The sequence below is a fragment of the Contarinia nasturtii genome, unplaced genomic scaffold (genome assembly GCF_009176525.2).
Source record: "Contarinia nasturtii isolate CC-2019 unplaced genomic scaffold, AAFC_CNas_1.1 Cnas_scaffold_928, whole genome shotgun sequence".
Lineage (NCBI taxonomy): Eukaryota > Metazoa > Arthropoda > Insecta > Diptera > Cecidomyiidae > Contarinia > Contarinia nasturtii.
This window is the reverse complement of record NW_022198275.1, coordinates 1,689,743-1,708,722: the sequence shown is the minus strand read 5'-3', so window position 1 is coordinate 1,708,722 and position 18,980 is coordinate 1,689,743. Positions and strand designations below refer to the sequence as shown.

The following is an 18,980-nucleotide window of genomic DNA, read 5'->3' as shown; positions in this document are numbered from 1 at the left end:
TCTCTCTCTCTCTCTCTCTCTCTCTCTCTCTCTCTCTCTCTCTCTCTCTAAAAGAAACACAAAGCTCATTGCAGCACTGCGTACTACTTAAATATCAGATCGGATAATGCTAAGGTTCGCATTAGACCTAATTAGAAAGAAAGAATAGCGGTGATGCATCGTATGCAATTGACCTGTTTAATGGCCATTTTTCCCCTATCATCTTGTCCAGCAAATGAAATGACTGATTTTTTTCGTGCAGAACCTTTGATCAAACACACAATCATCGCATATTACTTGGAATTTAATCGAATATAATAAATCAACGTGTCTCTTTCTTCGCGTGTGTAATAATGTGTAAATTTCTAAAATAAATAACAAAACACCAATCGCATTCACATGCATTCCAACAATGTAATTTATGAGCGTCCAAAACATCCATTAGAAGTCTTTTCTGAGAAGAGTTCAAAATCATCATATACAAATACACGTGATATCGAAATTAGAAATCCTTTCATTGCATTGTCAACGCCGCTCTTCGAGTGTAGGCATTTATAAATAGAAAAATGGAATGCTTACCAATTTTGCCGGTGAAATCACATTTTCGTCGTTTTTCATATTACTTCATGCATTGGAATTTATGATGTGCACAAATTTATGGCCTAATAAATGATAAATATAAGTTCGTTCTGGATAAATATTTACGGTGTAAAGCGGCTGCGTATGCCAATCAACGCCGAATCGTACATTGAATGTAGTATATTCATCGATGTCGGTGACAAAAACGTCGGCAAATTAAATTAAAGGAATGAGCACGCACAATGTGAAAAGTGGCTACATAAAAATTACATTCGATGAAACATGAGTAATCTTGAACAAATAAATAAAAACATATTTCTTCATCGAACAAAATGTGCTCGTTTAGGGTTTTGTTATCGAATTCACAAAATTCAAATATTACCTCATATCGAACGAATAAGACAAAAAATAACAACGGTTGCGGTATAAATTTCCGTTCAAATCAACACAACAAATTAGCCAAATTGTTTATCTTTCTTTTCCCCCTTTTCTTTTCTTTATACATATCTATTTATCTGACACTATGCAAACATGAAACAACGGCAACAAGACATTTTGGAGCGAAAAGATATTTTTGTTTGAACATCGTGGCGATTTCATCATTTTCAAAACGAACATGAATGATCGAATGAATTCGAAATTTAAAACTCCATTGATACGAATCGTTTGGCTCGTACTGCTATCCGCAGAAGCATCATCATCACAATTTCCACGGTTTGTTTTATTTAGATATTCTGTTTACACTTGTGAATTCTAACATGGTTATGATGAAATCATTTTTCTTCATTCAATTTAGAGTTTTTTTTCCCGGTTACACAATTTGACACTCTCGTTTCACCCAGAACACAATGCCAACCATAATTAATGACAACATACTAACTATTTGGACTAATTTCATGAAATATATTTCATTTGATTAAATTTTTCACTTTATCTAAATAGATAAATTAAACTTTATCTAAAGCCGATCTTCACATAGCATGTGTCAATAGCTTTGTTGGCGTTTGCAAATCAGTAAATTAAGGAGTTTTGAAATGAACGAATGAAAAAAGTTAATTCAATTGTCTCGTAAAGAATGCGTTAATTTAAATTTAATTTTGATCTATTTGTTTGACTTTGATCTAGAGAAGAAACGTGCTGTAGTCTGGAGCACTTTCTTTATCAAACGTGAACTGTTGCTTGTGTTACATATCAATCAACTGATGCACTGGTTTTGGATTGATCTGGGAACAATTTTAGGTGATTTCACTTGCAGTACTTGGCGTCTTGCACTCATGTTTACAAATAATAAACAGAAATCATTTGAAATAACAGATCGACCGTTATCTTAAATACAAAGCAAACAAACAACGTAAACATTACATTAACATTGACTTGGATACAGTTTTATAGTAAGATCGTGCAAACAGTAAACATTTGTGTATTTTTATTCACACGTAAATTTTTCGTGAAGCGACTTAAGTCACTTCCTAAACACCAGACGATAAGAATTCTAAGCCATCATAGAATTGAATTGCTTTGCCTTTGATGATTTATTCATCAGCAGAGTGTAGCAAATTCTCGGTTCTGTTTCTAAGCTTTGGGTTGAACGCGCGAAATAGAGAAGAGATAATAACAGTGTGTTTGGGCGGGCAATAATCATGTAATTATAATCATTATGCACGAATTATATTCGTAGACTTTTTGGCTTGAATCTTCAACAAAACTGATGTTCTTTTGTTTCTGCAAACGAAAATTAATTTTTTTTATCGGGAGAAAGAAACGTGAAAGATTTCCCAAGAAGGTAAATTCGTCATATATTGTTAAACTCTTGCTAATAAAATAACACGCACAAACACAAAAGCGATATGTAAATTGATGTGAACCATAAAATTATGTTGACATAGGCTTATAATATCAGAAGCTAAAGAAAAGGCCATTAATGAGCCACATTCAAATAAATTCGATTTAAATTCCACAGATCATGTGTCCAAATGTCATCAAATTGATCGATCATACTCTACATTTTTCATATTGATCGAATTGTGCACGCTTGAATCGCTGCTCATTGGGTCTTGTTTGACGTTTACCTTCAAAGTAGAAAGCGCAGCTCTCTAATTAATGATTAAACTTTAATCGTTGATCGTGTTATTCTGCGATTGTTTATACACTTCCGCGGCAACGATGGCTGAGATGGCGGCGGTAATACAAACGAATACATTCTTGGATCAAGGTGCGCGACGATTAAGACGCCAACGTGAATCAACGAGAAACAAAGAAGAAAATTATACATACAGATTGTTGTTTGTGTGCAACAAACTGATTTACATTTAGACAAGAAAAACACACATTTCTATCTCGAAAAAAATAATAATAAGCAGAAGCACACTGCCATTAACGTTATGATTACACACACACCACATAAAGTAAGCAAAATATATTTATGGCATTAATTAAGACAAATTATGCATTTTTTTCTTCTAAACATATTTTTTTAATTGATCCGTCTGACGTTGTTTGGTTTTAGAAGAAACAAAAAAAAAACAAAGGTGTGTATATTTGTCTATTTCACCGGTTTGGTTCTTTGGCAGCGTCAGAAGTGCGATGTTAAATTGTGAGAATTCACACATTTTCGTATGTGATTGGGCACGAAACGAGTGCGCTCCTCTCTCATTTTGATAATTTTACATCGTATTACATAAAACATTGGCATCGCAGAAAAAAAAGAAGAAAAAATGGATACATCATAGGCATTGCATGCCGTGTCATAATGATAGCGTTGACAGATTTAACGGAAGAACACACATTCTTTTGAATGAATTATGCGATTCTCTCTGTGTCTTTTTCTCTCTTTATTTTCTACAACAATTTCATCTGGTTCAAAGAAACGAAAGCAGTTCAGACTATTGATCATCTGTGAAACATTTATGAGATTTCATCAAATCGCACTGGCTTCAAATCCCATTCAAGTCAACCGTAACATTGTCATTTTTTATCAAAACTTTTCTATCCACGTTTTTATTTACGAACGTGTAAGAATGTTGATAGAATGTAAAGATAGATCATCATGGATTTGAAGTTCTTTTGAAGTGAAAAAAAACCATTTTATGCATCATATAAAAAACGATTTATAACTTGTAATTTGCTTATCAAGTCAAAAGCCCATTTGTTTCTCTTTTCATATCGAAAGAGAAACTGTAAAACGGATGCTGTTTCAACGAATTTCAGTCAATTCAATCAAAGTTTTTGAACTCATTTCCATTTTAATCACTTTTTCTTGACTATTAAACATGTTCGGGTTTTTTTTACTTTCTTTCACGTCAAAGTTCAGCGGTGTATCTCAATGTACATCTAAATTTGATTTGAAAATAATTGAATTCAAGTTGAATGTTTCCAGACAATCAAAGTTGGTTCAATACACTTGATTAATTACCTGACTTCTGATGGAGTCGGTAAATATTGTTAAATGGTTTTTTTTTGTTCCTTGACTCTTCGAAATGTTTTTTCTTACATGCCATTAAAAAATCCATTAAAATTTGTCATATTCCATATCGACCGATGCGGTTTAATGATGGTAGATGAATGAAATTCATGGCCTGTCTTTGATCGTTAGAGAATTTATCTGTCTGTAAATTTGCCGCTCTTTTCAAGAACAAGAAATTACTCTCGTCGCAGCAGAAACACATACACAAGTTTCGTAATAAAAAAAGTAGAGATATGTAACAGCGAAAGCCCTACCCATTGAAGCTATTTTGATCGAGAGGAACTTTATCGCGCACATAATGACTCTTTCCTGTTCAATGTTTTTTTTTCTACTTCGCACTATCTGTCTCTGCATCTAACTATTTCTATCTCAGCATGGCCGCTTCAGCAATTTCGTATATGCGAATACATTGCATTCGGTGAAATGAATTAGTATGAAAATTTATCGTGACACTTTTCTCACAAAACGTTCACCCATCTATTTTTGTTCGTTCGTAAAACATGTTTCATTGATGTTAATGGGAAATAATATTTTAATAACATGTGTTTAAAAAAAAAAGCTGTGTAACATTACCGGTTGCCCTTCATTCGAGAATAGATGTCAAAATGATACAAGTCGAGTTTGGGACGCTTGGAATTTCTAATTGAAAAAAAAAAGAAAAGTCATAAAAACCTAACTGAATACATTACCAGATCATTAATTTCTTCAAACAAGATGTTTTCCATCTTTTATGCTAAACAAGTAAAAACATAAACACATTTTGAACGTAAGTATAATGCGAATTGAGTTTTAACAGTTCCGTAAGTGAATATGATCGATGCCAGAGCTATGACTAGTGCCGCTATACGCCTATGCATCGACACTCATGTGCTCGTTTTTTCATTCATTAAATAATCACTTTTAATCGACTTATGCGACCGCTTATAAGACCGATTGCTCAACAAACAATCCAGCAATCGAAATGGCATTTGTTTAGTAATTACTGATTGGTTTTTCATTTTGATGTAAATATTGTCACATTACGTAGATTAATACAATCGAACTTCGTATCGGTATAAGATTATTGGGCAATTTAAAATGAACGCACCTTTCTTTATGGAAATCAAGTGAGCAGAGGATGATATTTAACTCGAGTTTTTTTCTCTCCTCCATCTCTCAATTGTAATTGAATAAATTTACCATTTTTGGTGTAAATCGTAAATGCTTTACGAGCGAAGAAGAAGAAAATGATGGAGAAAAAACAAATCTCTTCTTCGAATAAGCGGCTTTAACATCATATTTCAATATTTGCACATCATTTGGGTGGTATGTTCGTTTCTATTCATAAAAATAACGGCAGCAAACATTTCGAAAAAAAAAGCGAATGAAGTATTTACATATCACGAAAAAACGACGTCTTTCCATCAAATGTGGCCACATTAATTCTAACTGTTTTACAATTGGTCGATGTGTTATGACGACGAGTACAGTTTATTTGCAGTACATCATTTTGATGGCACATTGTAAATAAATTACCGTAATGTTAAAATTATTGGTATATTATCTAGCAGCAACGGCAGCAGTAATAGGCAGCATTTGAATGAAGTGAAAAGTATTTTTTTATCGATGTTTATCAAAATTAAGCGTTTCAATTGACAATGACAACGAAATTAATGCTTCTATCGCTGAAAAATATCAAGGAAATGCAATTGAAATAAAATGTAGATGCGACTAGCAGTAACCAACTGACCATTTACATACAACGTACTTTTGTTTTTGTTTTTTTCGGCCGAACGACATGCAAATGAAGCGTTACTGTGTATGCCGTGTCATCGGAGTAGGTTGGAAATCGCCATTTCACTGTTTGCATACTATTTATGAATAGAGATATGGACGAGGTGTTGAAAAAACCATTTAACTCGCTAAGTGGATTCAATTTATTTGATAGCAGCATATAATTTATTTATGCCATGGATTTATTGAGTGTTATCGAATTGAAAATTGAATGAAAAAAAAACACCAAAGAGTTAAATCGATGAGGTTGAAGATCGGCAATGAGAATCATGGTGCGCGTAAAGACATGAACATAGATATGATGTGTATTCAATTCTCGAATGTTGGTCAGGTCATGTGTACAATCAAATAGCTTAATACCATACCACTCTTTTGCACATTGGATTCTCTCTTGGGCAACCATTAACGAACCCGTTCGCAATCGAATACATTCGATTCATTTTGTCGGATTTAATCAACAACAGCCACGTACCGTTCTTTTGTCATTTTTTATTAACAGGCAAAACACACACAGAGAGAGAGAGAAAGATATGAATAAAGAGAGAGTGTGAGAGAGAGAATTTGATTTTATCGGCCTTTCCAATTTTGACCGAACGAAGTGTGGTGCGAATTACTTTTGCACGCTTTTCTAATGATCTATGGGAATAACCGATTTTGCATTAAATTTTTTTCGTAAATATGATGTGAAAATTAAATCAATGCAAAGCCTTAGGAAAATCACCGCCTAGAATTATATATTTTGAAATGTGATATTATAATGTATGAGAACGGAGAAAGGTGTAGCCGTTCGCGACATTCGATCTATTGCTTTCCAATGCGAATGTTTGTAATATAGACGCTGTGTTCACTAGGCCAGTGTAACTTAATCCTTCCGTAAGAACAATCGTTGTTCACGTACTCCGAACACGATATGAATGAAAATGTGCATCATGAATCCCCAGTTGTAAACAGGATCGTATGAACTGACGCAATTTCATTTAGAAAAATTCATTTGGTGTGTGGTACACATTTGAACATTAAAACATCTGTATTTTGTTTGGCCTGGTCTTAGGGCATATGCAAGAATATCATGCAAGAAAATTATAGCCTTGACGTCATTCACGTATGAAAATGCAAGAAAAAACTGAAATGAATAAGTAGTTTGTACTACCGATTTTCGACATGAGAATTGCAATAAATATATATAAATGAAAAACGGTAAATATGCTCGGATTGGGTCCAGCAGTTTTTCTGAATACAAATATTTGTTTCGTTTTATATTTTTGCAATAAAACCAATAACACTATTTCGATCACATCACCGATCATTATTAAACTGAAGCTAAATAGAGCTCGTCATATCCAGCGGCCAAGAGGGAAGAATGTTAAGTCGTTTGTTGTTTTATTAATTGGCTGAAATTATTTATGAAATTTTGATTCAGCATCGATGGGACCGACACGCATCATTAGTGATTACAAAAGAAAAAATCCCTATAAGAATTGGACATATTTTCTATTTTCTTTCTTTCTCTCGGCACGGGCAATTTGTAACTCAATTCCATTTCCCAAATCTAAACGAAGCAATTTCCGTCGATAAATAAAAATTAAAGTTGCTTTATTTGTCTGATATTTTGACCGGGCACGTTTTCTTCTTAATCGAAGAGTGCACGCTGGATGGGATCGTGTCTTTGCTTTCGGCACCCATCGACATCGATCTTTTTGTGTATGTGTGTGTGTGTGTTTCGGGTGAGTGTATGTATTTAAATTTATGTAACAATTTCGCAATGGTCTCTCTAACCATTTGAACCGTCGTCGACAATACACAAATGCACAAAGGCTGACAATGAGATATAGAAGAAAAGCAAAAAATATATATATAGTGTACACCACGTTTCACCGTAATTGAGAAGTTTCTCATGCACAGTCATTAGACGAAGCAAGCAAAAAAAAGAAACGCCGCCACAGAAACAATGTTTCACTTCGACCATAATCGTTTCTTTTTCTCTCTCGTTTCAATTCTTTTAGTTAACCTCAAATCGCTGGTCTTTTTCTCTCTCTGTCTTCATTTCATTTCATTTGGTCGGAGAATGTAGGTGAAAATGTCATCGGAAAGTCGGTTAAAAAGTGAATAAAAAGACACAATCGCAATGCGATTCGATTTCTTTGTCATCGTCATGCATCGACAGATCAATGGAAGTTGAGAGAACGCGCGCACACTCTATGGAAGAAAGCGCGACTGATGCAATCGATCATCGCCTTGTGCAAATGGCAATTGTGGACCAAAAATGAAAAACGACTTCAGAAATCAATTGATATTTTGTCGACTGTCAATAGAACACAAAACCCAAATCGATTCACTCTTTCTATCTTTTCTTGTTTGCCTTTTTTGCTCATTTTTTTCTCCAAATTAATATGAATTATGAAAAATGACCATTTAACCTCGGATTTTCTCAATTCGATCGATGCATTCTTTTCTCATTTTCAATTATAATTTTGCCATTGTCTTATTATGTGTGTGTCGTTGTCTCTGCATTCCCTTCACACGTATATTATTCGATCGATGCAATGAATTGAAAATTGGCTCTCGTTGCTTCATTGTGTATTTGGAGAGTGAGATCGAGCACTGACTCGATAGAATGGCCACAGAAACACATAACATTTCAAATGCACACGTATCGATGCCAATCGAATGATTTCAATTTATGGCGCGTTTAAGAGTTCTTCGTTCATTTCTTTCTTTCTATCTGTGCATCAAAACCACTTTGTTTGCTCGCAATGCAAGTTCGAATCGACAATATCTTGAGCAATCGACGGCTTTTTGATACTAAAGCAGAATAAAAGCAACCAATTCGATCATCATCATGAGCATCATTCTGCCTATAAAAACACACTGCAATGATAAGTGAAAACGCAGAACTTCATCGAAAAAGAATTAAGCGAATCAACTTGAAAATAAGATGTTGAAATGAGGGCTTTGGTTTTTTTTCTGCTTCTTTTTCGTCTCGACAAAAAAAAATGCTGTTTTTCTTACATATAAAATGCGTTCGATAAATTGAGCGGGGGGATTTTTGAAATGCATTCACCGATATTCTTCGTTAAAAATAAAACATCTGGTCTGAATTCACTTTTTATAATGCTTGAAATAGAAGAACTACAAAATTTATTGTGCTCACGTCTAAGAAAATGTTCTTGTTTATTCTGTGGCATACTTTTGGGTTTTGTAAAAGTTATTAAGATATTTCACGCACATCTTTCACAAATGCGCCAGTGATTTTCAATTAAGCCAAAGCAATTTCCATTCGGCTCAAGTGTGTTTAATTGTTGATCCTTTCGCAATTAACGGCAATAATTCAAATTTACCCAATCCGGATAAAAATATGTAGATTTATCAGCAGCTCATGCACAAGTGACGAAAATTGCACCGAATTAATTTCATATCTCATTTCATAACACAACATTCTATGTGGCTGGCACCAAAAATTTTCATCTTCTGGATACATGACCGCATTACAGTTTGTGGTATTTTAATTAAAAATTGGTGAAACACATGAAAAATGGCCATATTTCAAATGAACGAATAAATTTGTATTCCGTTTCCATCCATTTATCATCGATGCAGTCGTACGGCATTTTCGCTGCATTCATGAACCAACCATATTTCTTTTTCTTCCTTTTCATTCTGTCTTCATTGCATTTGCCCACTATATGAAACACTTGAGGTTCTCATATATGTTGTTGCCTTTTCGCCACACGTACATTATATTTTTAGAGGAAACAAAAACAACATGCACACACACACAAAAATGCGCAACGCGTGAGACATAGCACAAAAGCGAATTGTGCCATGTTTTCGTGATTTTATGAGTAGATTTTGTGAGTGAATAGAGCCGAAGAACCCAAATGAAACAAAAACAACGATTTTGAGCACAACAATCTCAGTTTGTACATTTTCAGTTGAATAAATGGAAATATATTTATTTTTTGAAGCGAATGATAAATGCCTTTTTTGTTTAATCAATACCATTTATGCGTGCAATGTGATTACTTTGCGAGACAAACTTCCAAGCCCCCAAGCAAGGAATTCATATTATATTTATATCGAATTTTTCGGAGAAATGTGTTATTTATTCAATTGGCCCGTGATAAAACAGATTATTCATTCATTTTACGTAACCCAAGCCAATCCGTGCGCAAATAGTCATAACTTTAACTGTCGAATGCTTAATTCAGATTTGGCATGGAAAAATGCGTTTTTTAAGCGTGAAATTATTATTGCAAGCATAACGGACGTATTGGAACACTGATTTTTTAGTACAATTCAACAAAGAAATTTTATGACATTGATGAAATGTGCGCGTATTTTCATTTTATTCATGTTCAAGATCATTTTAATGAACCGCAACCATAACGGCTTGGCAGTGAACAATTTGAAAACTTGTTTGAATTTTTAACTGTCCAGAACCATATCGGTGTGGATAAATAAAATGCGGATATCGTTATCAGTTGTACGAACGAAAAAGAAAAACAGTCAAATGAAAATGCAATCTAGCAAATTACTCGGCTGCTATTTTCGTCGATTCGTGTCGATTAATGATCGAAGAAAATCAATCGTTAAAATGCAGTTGCAAATAGAATCAGTGTGTTGTTCTTGTTAAGAAAAAAAATGATAATCGTAAAACATACACACAAATCAAATAAAAATCCCATTTAATTAACACAATAATCGATTAATGCTGCAGAAGCATGCAGACAGAACCGTCACTTCGACATAAAAGGGAGTTGACACTTGCTCGTAAAATAAGTAGTTATTTACGATCGAGTAATTGAAACTTTGTCTGATTGAAGAGTGATGGATGTTGACGAGTGCGTGCGTGTGTGCAACAAATCATTTTCGCTCTAGAATCATATGATTCACTATCTATTTTAGTTCAGTATTTACATAAAATGTCTATTGGCAATGGTTGAAGAAGACGCAAAAACATGGAGTGAAAAACCGTAGAATGCACTTTTCCGAAGCAGGCATTTGTGAAAGAAGTTATGGCACTACGAACGAGGCTGATATGGTATTACGTTAATTTAGCATTTTAATTGCTTATTTTTCATAGTGCACAAATGAGCAACGCGCACGGATGCGAGCGCACCGATTTTTTATGGGAATTTCAAACAAATTCAGCTAAAAACAATTAATAGGCGGTTAAATGGATTGCCAACACGGGGAAAATTAGAAATCTCATTAACACAGCATTTTCGATGTTAATTTTTTCGATGGACAATACAAATGAACGATGGTAAATCTATATCACTGTCTGTCTCTTGGATCGCTTATTTTTCTCTCATCAAAATGGTGGCTCTTTCTTTTTTCCTTAATAGAAGTAATTAATAAATAAAAAGCGAGGAGCCTCTTTACAAGATTGAGTTTGTTTGTGGTTGGTTTTTTCTTATTTCAATTTCATTAGAAATGAAACGCTTGCTCAAAATTTGTTTGGCGATCATATTTTCCACGGGAATGAATGCGCTCGAAACGCCTCAAATCTCTTTCTCTCGCTGTACGTGCATGTGTCAGGTTATAATGTGTTTAATTCCGACGAGAATTTAAATCGTAGAAGCCAAATCGATTAACTCACATCGAGAAGTAAAGCCGACAATAAAATGACGGCAAATGAAATATCTACACACAAACAGCAGAAGCAGCAACAACAACCACACCAACGATATCAACGTCCGAATCACTTTACGCTAAATTTAACTCCAATCCGGTTTTAATTTTGTCCATAACATATGCTGTGCATAAATTTTGCGTTTGTCTTTTTAATAAAAACATGTGCTTCGCTGTGTGCTCACTTTGCAGCGGCAACATCATGTTTGGAAACAGTTTAGCGTTTTGCATTTTAATGAGTGATTTGGCTGATGGCAGTTCACAGCGCGCCTCGTTTTAAATTATGAAAAAAAAAAAAAATATTATGTGCAAGTATAGGTGAAAAAGCGCGTCGGCTCAACACACCAAGGGACTTCCAATTTTTTTCTCTTTCTCTCATATTTCTTCTCTTTCTCATGCATTCAAATTCAATTGAAAATTCCAAAGTCGATAACACGCAAAAGGCAAAAATCATCACATCCATGAATGCGACTCGTTTTTAAATTAGGTACATAGACTTGAACTCACTTTATTTCTTTCTCTATTCTTCCATTGACATTCTTTAGATGAATTTTTTATTCGCCGCAAACTAAAATTCTATTTTGGATAGCACCGCATGGAAACCATTCTCACGGTGAGTTTCATTCGATTTATGTGCGCATCGCTGATAAATTTCAAATGTTTTGTTGAAGGGAAAAAAGTCAATCCGCCATTTTTAGATGAAAAAAAAAATGTGATTCAAAAACCTTGGGGCCGATGAAACGAAAGCGAACGGATATTGGTTGTTGAACCAATCGTGAAAAAAAAGATCGTCATAGATTTCGATTGTAACATTGCCAATTTTGGTAATTTAATTAATATGACTTTCGTGTGTGATTCGAAACCACGTTTCCTTTGTATGTAATTGAATTGACTATTTTCGTAGCAAAACTATGTATAGCTGATAAATAGATATATAGATTGAATAGTGTCGACGGGAATGAACTACATCGAATGCCAATTTTAGACATGCATTACTAAAATTGAAATGCTGCACAACAACGGACGAGAAGAAAAAAAATCCCATTCGCCGTAATTTCAATTGTATTTTGTGTAATTTTGCTCCGATTTATATTGCATATGTGATCATTTCGGTGGCGAATAATGAAAAGTGTCGCAAATTTACCATGCCAAGTCACGACATAACTCTTTTAGTCGTTAAATGCCAATTGCTAACCAACCGAACGGAAAAAAAAAGAAACAAATGGTTATTGAGATCTTTAGCATTTCATATTGAATTGAAATTGCCACCATTTTTTGGATTGAATCAAACTATTATAACCCAAAGACACCAACGGTACTTATGGATATGTATTCGGTGTTAATTCAATCATCATCAATCATTTGAATAAATTTAAAATTTCATTTTCTTTATGACGAAATTCAATCTCTATTGAATGCCGATTAAGTTTCAGGCACGGAAAAAAGACAACAGCAGTCACTTGTAAACACGAACCATGACAACTTAATCAATTTTACTATGCTGAATGAGATACAACTCTGGCGCACCCGCATCGTATACGTTCTGGAAGCCGTCCACAAAAAAAAATTGAATAAATCACTATTGTATGCCATATATATTGATTGAGGTGCCGCAGGCGAGCTCTTTGTTTTAAAATCTGTATAATATTTCTAACGGTATGTTGTGCACGCGTCACATTTGACATATTTTCAGGTTTTTTTGGCGCTTAAATTTTCAACTATAAATGCACATTCACTTAATGGAAATTTAAACGGAACACGTTTTGTTGGGCGATTGAAATCATTGTGTTTTTCATTCATTTTTGGAAGAATTTATCAAATTGTCGTTATGTCTTTAGTACTTTGATTTAGTATTTATGGACTTTTTTAGGCGACTCATTCAATTGGCATATGTAGTACATTTTTATGCCTAACAAAACCAAAAGTGTCACAGACTCATAATGTCTTTGTTGTTTCCAAGAAGCGAAAAAACAACAACAACTTCTACACAAACCGTTAGTTCTTCAACAATAATTAGTATAAGTATGTGCGCATATAATATGGGTTTCAAATTGAGAGTTTTTGTTTGGGTTTCGTTCGTATTCATGCCCACGAGAATATATCAGCTTTGTTTGGATTCATCACGGCATGAAATGCGGTAGACGTTCAATGCACTTGTTTTGTCTTGACCTTTTTTTACCTCGCTTCGACGCATATGCATGCTACCAAATAAAATGTTGCGTGCATAATTCTACAGTAATAATAATCATATGCACCTCGTTTCATTTGATTAGTATTTTATCGTTGAATTTCCACTGCAATCTATAAAAAAAACCTCGTCGATTAACTAAAAAATTTCATAACAACTTCAATGCGTTTAATTTTCAGCTCGTTAAAATGATGATTGTCGATTTTATCAAAATATTCAGAAGATAAAAAATTGCCAGCAAATTATCCGTCACTTTGTGACTCTAATGCAGTGGTAAGATAAATCCTCTACAGTTGACATTGGTTTTATTGATAAAACAGCATTCCATTTAAGTAGGTTGATTAAATGTCTTGCTTGATGCGTTTATTCATAAAAACAAACCACAAAAAAAACTTGATTTCATGTAATTATTATCGAGTAACCCCAATCAATGTAAAACGGTCGTTTTTTTTTTGTTTTCGCCGTATGAAGAATGAAAAAATGAATTTTTATTCATCGGCACGTATCCATTGGCATAATATTGATGAAAGGCCAAATTCAGAATTGGAAAAATCGTTCAGCACAGCGTGAGAAATCAACGGCAAACGAAAGAGATGGAGAAATGAGAGAATGCATTATATGCGCGCAAATCAATTCGATACCATTTTATGTAACATTTTTGTTTTGTGTCCGATTTGGCGTGCATTTCCTTTCGAACATCATACGCGCAAAATGTAATAATGTAAGAAGAAAAAAAATTAAGCAAATCCAACGTGGGCATTTCAATGTTTCCAAGTGTGAAATGCAGTTCGAATGAGTCATATTCGATGTAAAGTAGCGGCCACACAACCTGGTAGAGATGAATGAGTGTGCAGTTCTTTTTGTGATTTTTTAAGCATTTGTCTCAAATGGAAATTTATCCGTCATGAGCCTTTGGTGAACATTCATCAAGACGTCGTCGTTGTCGTTGTCAGCAATGACTGTGCAAGAGTGTTATAGTCATAACCGGAAAATTAGGCGGACATTAAGTTGACTGTTGCAATACAAAATCGCGCCGAACGCACAAAAGTGAAGTACAACGGCGACTGATTGGATTGTTATATCCAAATCAAAACAATTGCTTGCATTTTGATGTATGTTTTCTCTCTTTTTTTCAGCGTTTTGTTGCACTTTTCATGCGAACTCATTCTTATTTACGGCCGATTGACCACCAAGTTTTTGATATTTTCTCTCTCTCTCTTCTCTCCGTTTTGTAGGCATTTTGCTTATGAGGTAAAGACAATTTCCATTCATATCCATTATTTAGTCGTAATCAAAATGTACGTAACATTCGAAACGCACTTCCGACAACCAATTTTACCTTTATTTCACAAAATGACTTCAGCCCAAGCAAATGTGCTGTGAAAATGCCGTGTGCCAGCAAACCAATTTCTTGTTGATTTGAAAAACATTGTGATTATCAAATGCTTGTTTATTTTAATTGATCGCCGTCGAATCTAACGTTTGCATCGCACAACTACGTACAACGTGCAACGGCTTAAAGTGCATAATTATAGCTTATGTATTGTTTTCACTTTTTGCGTAATTGTTTTGCGATTGCATGACAAAGTGCGGCTACTCATTTTATTTCTGTTGATCGGTCCCTACCCCAAAAAAGAAAAACAGAAAATAAAACCAATTCAAATGCAACGTGATAAAGATATTAAAATATGTTTGCATCTGAATCGATCGATCGAAAGGAAGTAACATTATTCTTGTCTTAACTGATCTTAATGCTTGTAATGCCATAGAATGCATTGACATTTTAAAATGGGGTTCATTGGCTTAAATTTCTACAGCACTTGATCAAATAAGAAACGGAGAAAACGACACAAAATAAAGTAAACGCTGATCGAAGCCATTTGGAGGCTGATTGAAATTTGAGCCGAATGTACACATGCCCATTATTTTCTGGAGAACGAAACAAACTGAACTGTGTACAACGTAGTCATTATTGAAAATCCAAATAAATGTAAACGATCAAGAAGAGAAAGAAAAGTAAAATATGGATTCTTTGTTCACTAAGAACACTTAAAATGGGCTAATCTACGTTTGAAACGCATTTTTTTTTTGTTCCGTGTGCTTCAGTTTCTATTTTCATTTTTAAAGCCATCAACGATTGAGTGTGTTTGAATGATGAAACACGCTCACATGCATCGCCATCCGTATTGTGCGCTCCATGCACAAATTCAAATACAAATGCACAATTTCTCTTTGGCTTCACCGATTTGATTGACGTTTTAAATTTCCTCTTCTTCTTCTATTTATGTGCTCGCTGTGCATCTAAGACTGTGCGCGTTCGCGGCACAAACACACGCTCACCAACACAATCAAGAGCGAGATGGCAAAAGAATTATTGTTGTACGGAGTGTACAGTTTAATCGTGGTATAAATCAAAAAAAAATATACACGGTATGCGATGGTTACGATTGCAATTGAAGCACATTATTTCCATGGCATCTAGTGTACAATTCGAAATGGCACCAGCGCGACAACAATCAAACAAAAGAAAGAAAGAACAACGTTTATATCGCAACAAAATGCGTGCAATGCAATTGGAATGTGAACTTTTGATTACTCTTTGTGGCATGGTCTCCTCATTGCGATCGATGAATTTAACGTAAAAATTGCCGATTCAGAGCGCGGAGAGATTTTTTTTTCGCGGTACACAAGCACAAGTGACCGGAAGACATTGATCATCAAAATTAAGACCTTCAGCGAACGATATGCTATACCATATGCATCCGACTGATTAATAAATAGATGGAGACCCAGTTAAATCATTTGATTTAAAGCCTCAACGGTAAAACGTTCAATAAAACAAAATATTGGCCAATTTCCTGCAATCAAATTGATACCATGAACGAAAACAAAGCATACGTTGAACACACACAGACACAAAAATTTATGGAAAAGAATATATTCAATTGCTGATATGTATGAAGTGAGCAAACATCGTATTCAAACATTTTTTTTTAGTAGACAAAGCCAATTGGAAACTGCATGTGGAAATACTCATTCATTTTGTATTTTAATGCGATCATTGTATTCCGTAACCGTTAGTCATGTATTTATAAAATCGACGTTTGTTTTTGAAGCATCGAATTGAAGAGAAGAAGAAAAAAAACAATCGCGTCCAATATTTGTTTCGCCGCAATTGTTTGTTTATAAAGATTGAAAAGTTTATTTGATTTAAAAGGCATTTTACAACTCGTCGTCGTCAGTTTGTTGTTGCTTTCTTTATAAGTATCTGAATGTAAGTTCGGTTGTGTGCCAAATGCAGCCTTATGGTGTACTTTGTTGTTGTTGTTGTTATCATTGTCAGTCAACATTCATAATTCATACGGTGACGGTCTTCGAATGACTCGCAAAACAATCGGTGCAACATAGTTGAGGTTTTTTTCTTATGCATTTGTCTCCTTTGGCTGTTATTTTAACTGCTGCTATTGTCTTTTATTTCTATTTGTAAATTGTCGCACTAATTATAGCCACAAACATGCGGTGCAAATATGAGAATGTGTAAGAGTTTTGCTTCACCGATAAAAGGCAATTGCATACACTGTTTTTATCTTTAAAAAAAAACATCGGCTCAACTGAGACAATTTGAAAATTTCTCGTTTCGTTTTTTTATCTTTTTCTGCTGATGTTGTTGTCTTTGACAAACACTCATTTTTCCATTTAATTTGTGGTATTTTGTGTTGACGTGCCCGTGCAAAAAGTACAACAAAATGGTTAGAAAACACCTCTTTTTCTCAGACATTCTCTGTCCATTTTCTAGGAAACACACACACACATGACATATGAAGCATTTTCAGCAAACTAAGTGACTTATTTTTAAATTGAATTTTGAAGTTGTTTAGCTTAGCAGATTTTTTTTTTGTACTTATTCACGTCGAAAAAATGGAGTTTCAATGACAAAAAACACACATGACTGACGATAAAACGAAATATGTGATCGAAAAACATTGACTCGATGCTTGATCAAAGACTAATGCGCTTAAATGTGTGGAAAATATCGATGAATGTTCCGAAATTGAAAACATGCACGAATTGCACAAAATTCGTTCACTCCCTGACATTTCCAGTGCAGCATAAAATCGACACCACGAAGAACGAACGAGAGAAACACACCGCATGCAAAGGAAAAACAAAAACGATATTACCACACATTCACGACAGTACGACAACTGTACCGATAGTCCACCGCAAAAATGAAGGTCGAAAAAGAAATATTCACTGATTATACATGAATCGAAGGCACAATCGAATTCAACGATGCCTTTTTGCACAAAACAACAACAACAACAACAAAATATCACAAAATCATTCGAATTTCAGCTAAAACCAAATGGTGTAGTCCAGTCAAAGTTCAGTTTGTTTACGATACGCACTTCTACTATAAAACCATTTTCGGTTCTGTTAGTATTTTTTGCCTAATTATTGTCTCCATTCAAAAAACAAAAAGTCACATGCCTAAATATATACACATTCATTAACCACAATGTCTTACTTACGCTTTGTAGTGTGTTGTGGTGTTGTGTGTCTCGTAGGACAAAAAAACAACAACGAAGACAGTGATTTTCTGCTAATCCATTAATGGCGAAGTGCACAACACAGATGACTGTTTACACTGTGAGTTGAGAGTGGCTGAAATCGATGCGCTTCGTTTGCTCAACTGCACCATCACAATCGCAAGACGCACTATCACTACTTTTATTCCAAATTAAATTTCTATTCTTCTTATTTATTTATTTTTTTTTTTCCTTTCTTAAATTATGTTATTCACTACACTTCTTCTCACTTTTGCACAATGAATTATTATTCTATATAAAAAAAATTTCCTTTCGTGAATGAAGGGAAAAATTGAAGACAAATTCAATTTCTTTTCACAATAAAAATTAAAATTTTTGTTGTTGTTCCACACACACTCATCGAAATATTATTCTCACTCCATTTTATCAATTGGAATTCTTGCCGTCACTCAGCACAATTCACAAATAGAAAAAAATATATATTTTTTTGTGGTCTTTTGTTATGCTTGTTCCCTCGTTGGTGTGTTGTGTGGTTTTATTTTATATCGTTGTCTCATTCATTTGCTTTTGTTTCACACACAACATATTCTGTTGTTTGATTTTATGTTTTTTCTTAGTTTCATTGCGCGATCATACGATGGAAAACACGCACACTTCACATCACAGCAAATTCATAACTAAAGCGTTGTTCGTCGCTTATTGTCGTCTTCGTTGTTGCCGTGGTCGTGTACTCTCTTATAGACATAACTGATTCACCAAAATGCATTTTTCGATGTTACTCGCACATTCAACCAAAACGAAAATGTGTGTATAC

At 34.3% G+C, this 18,980-nt stretch overlaps 1 protein-coding gene across 2 annotated transcripts in view; it reads right to left on the bottom strand.

Annotated features, from left to right (window-relative positions):
* Positions 1–18,854, bottom strand: part of LOC116342976 — a 120,439-nt gene extending 101,585 nt beyond the window's left edge. The window contains exons 1-2 of one of the 2 annotated variants that reach the window (XM_031770822.1): positions 18,149–18,854; positions 4,595–4,660 (exon numbers count right to left, since the gene is read on the bottom strand). The gene's annotated coding sequence lies outside the window, so the exon portion shown is untranslated. The remainder of the gene's footprint in view (positions 1–4,594; positions 4,661–18,148) is intronic. The other variant, XM_031770821.1, reaches the window with a different exon arrangement.
* Between the last annotated feature and the right edge of the window lie 126 nt (positions 18,855–18,980).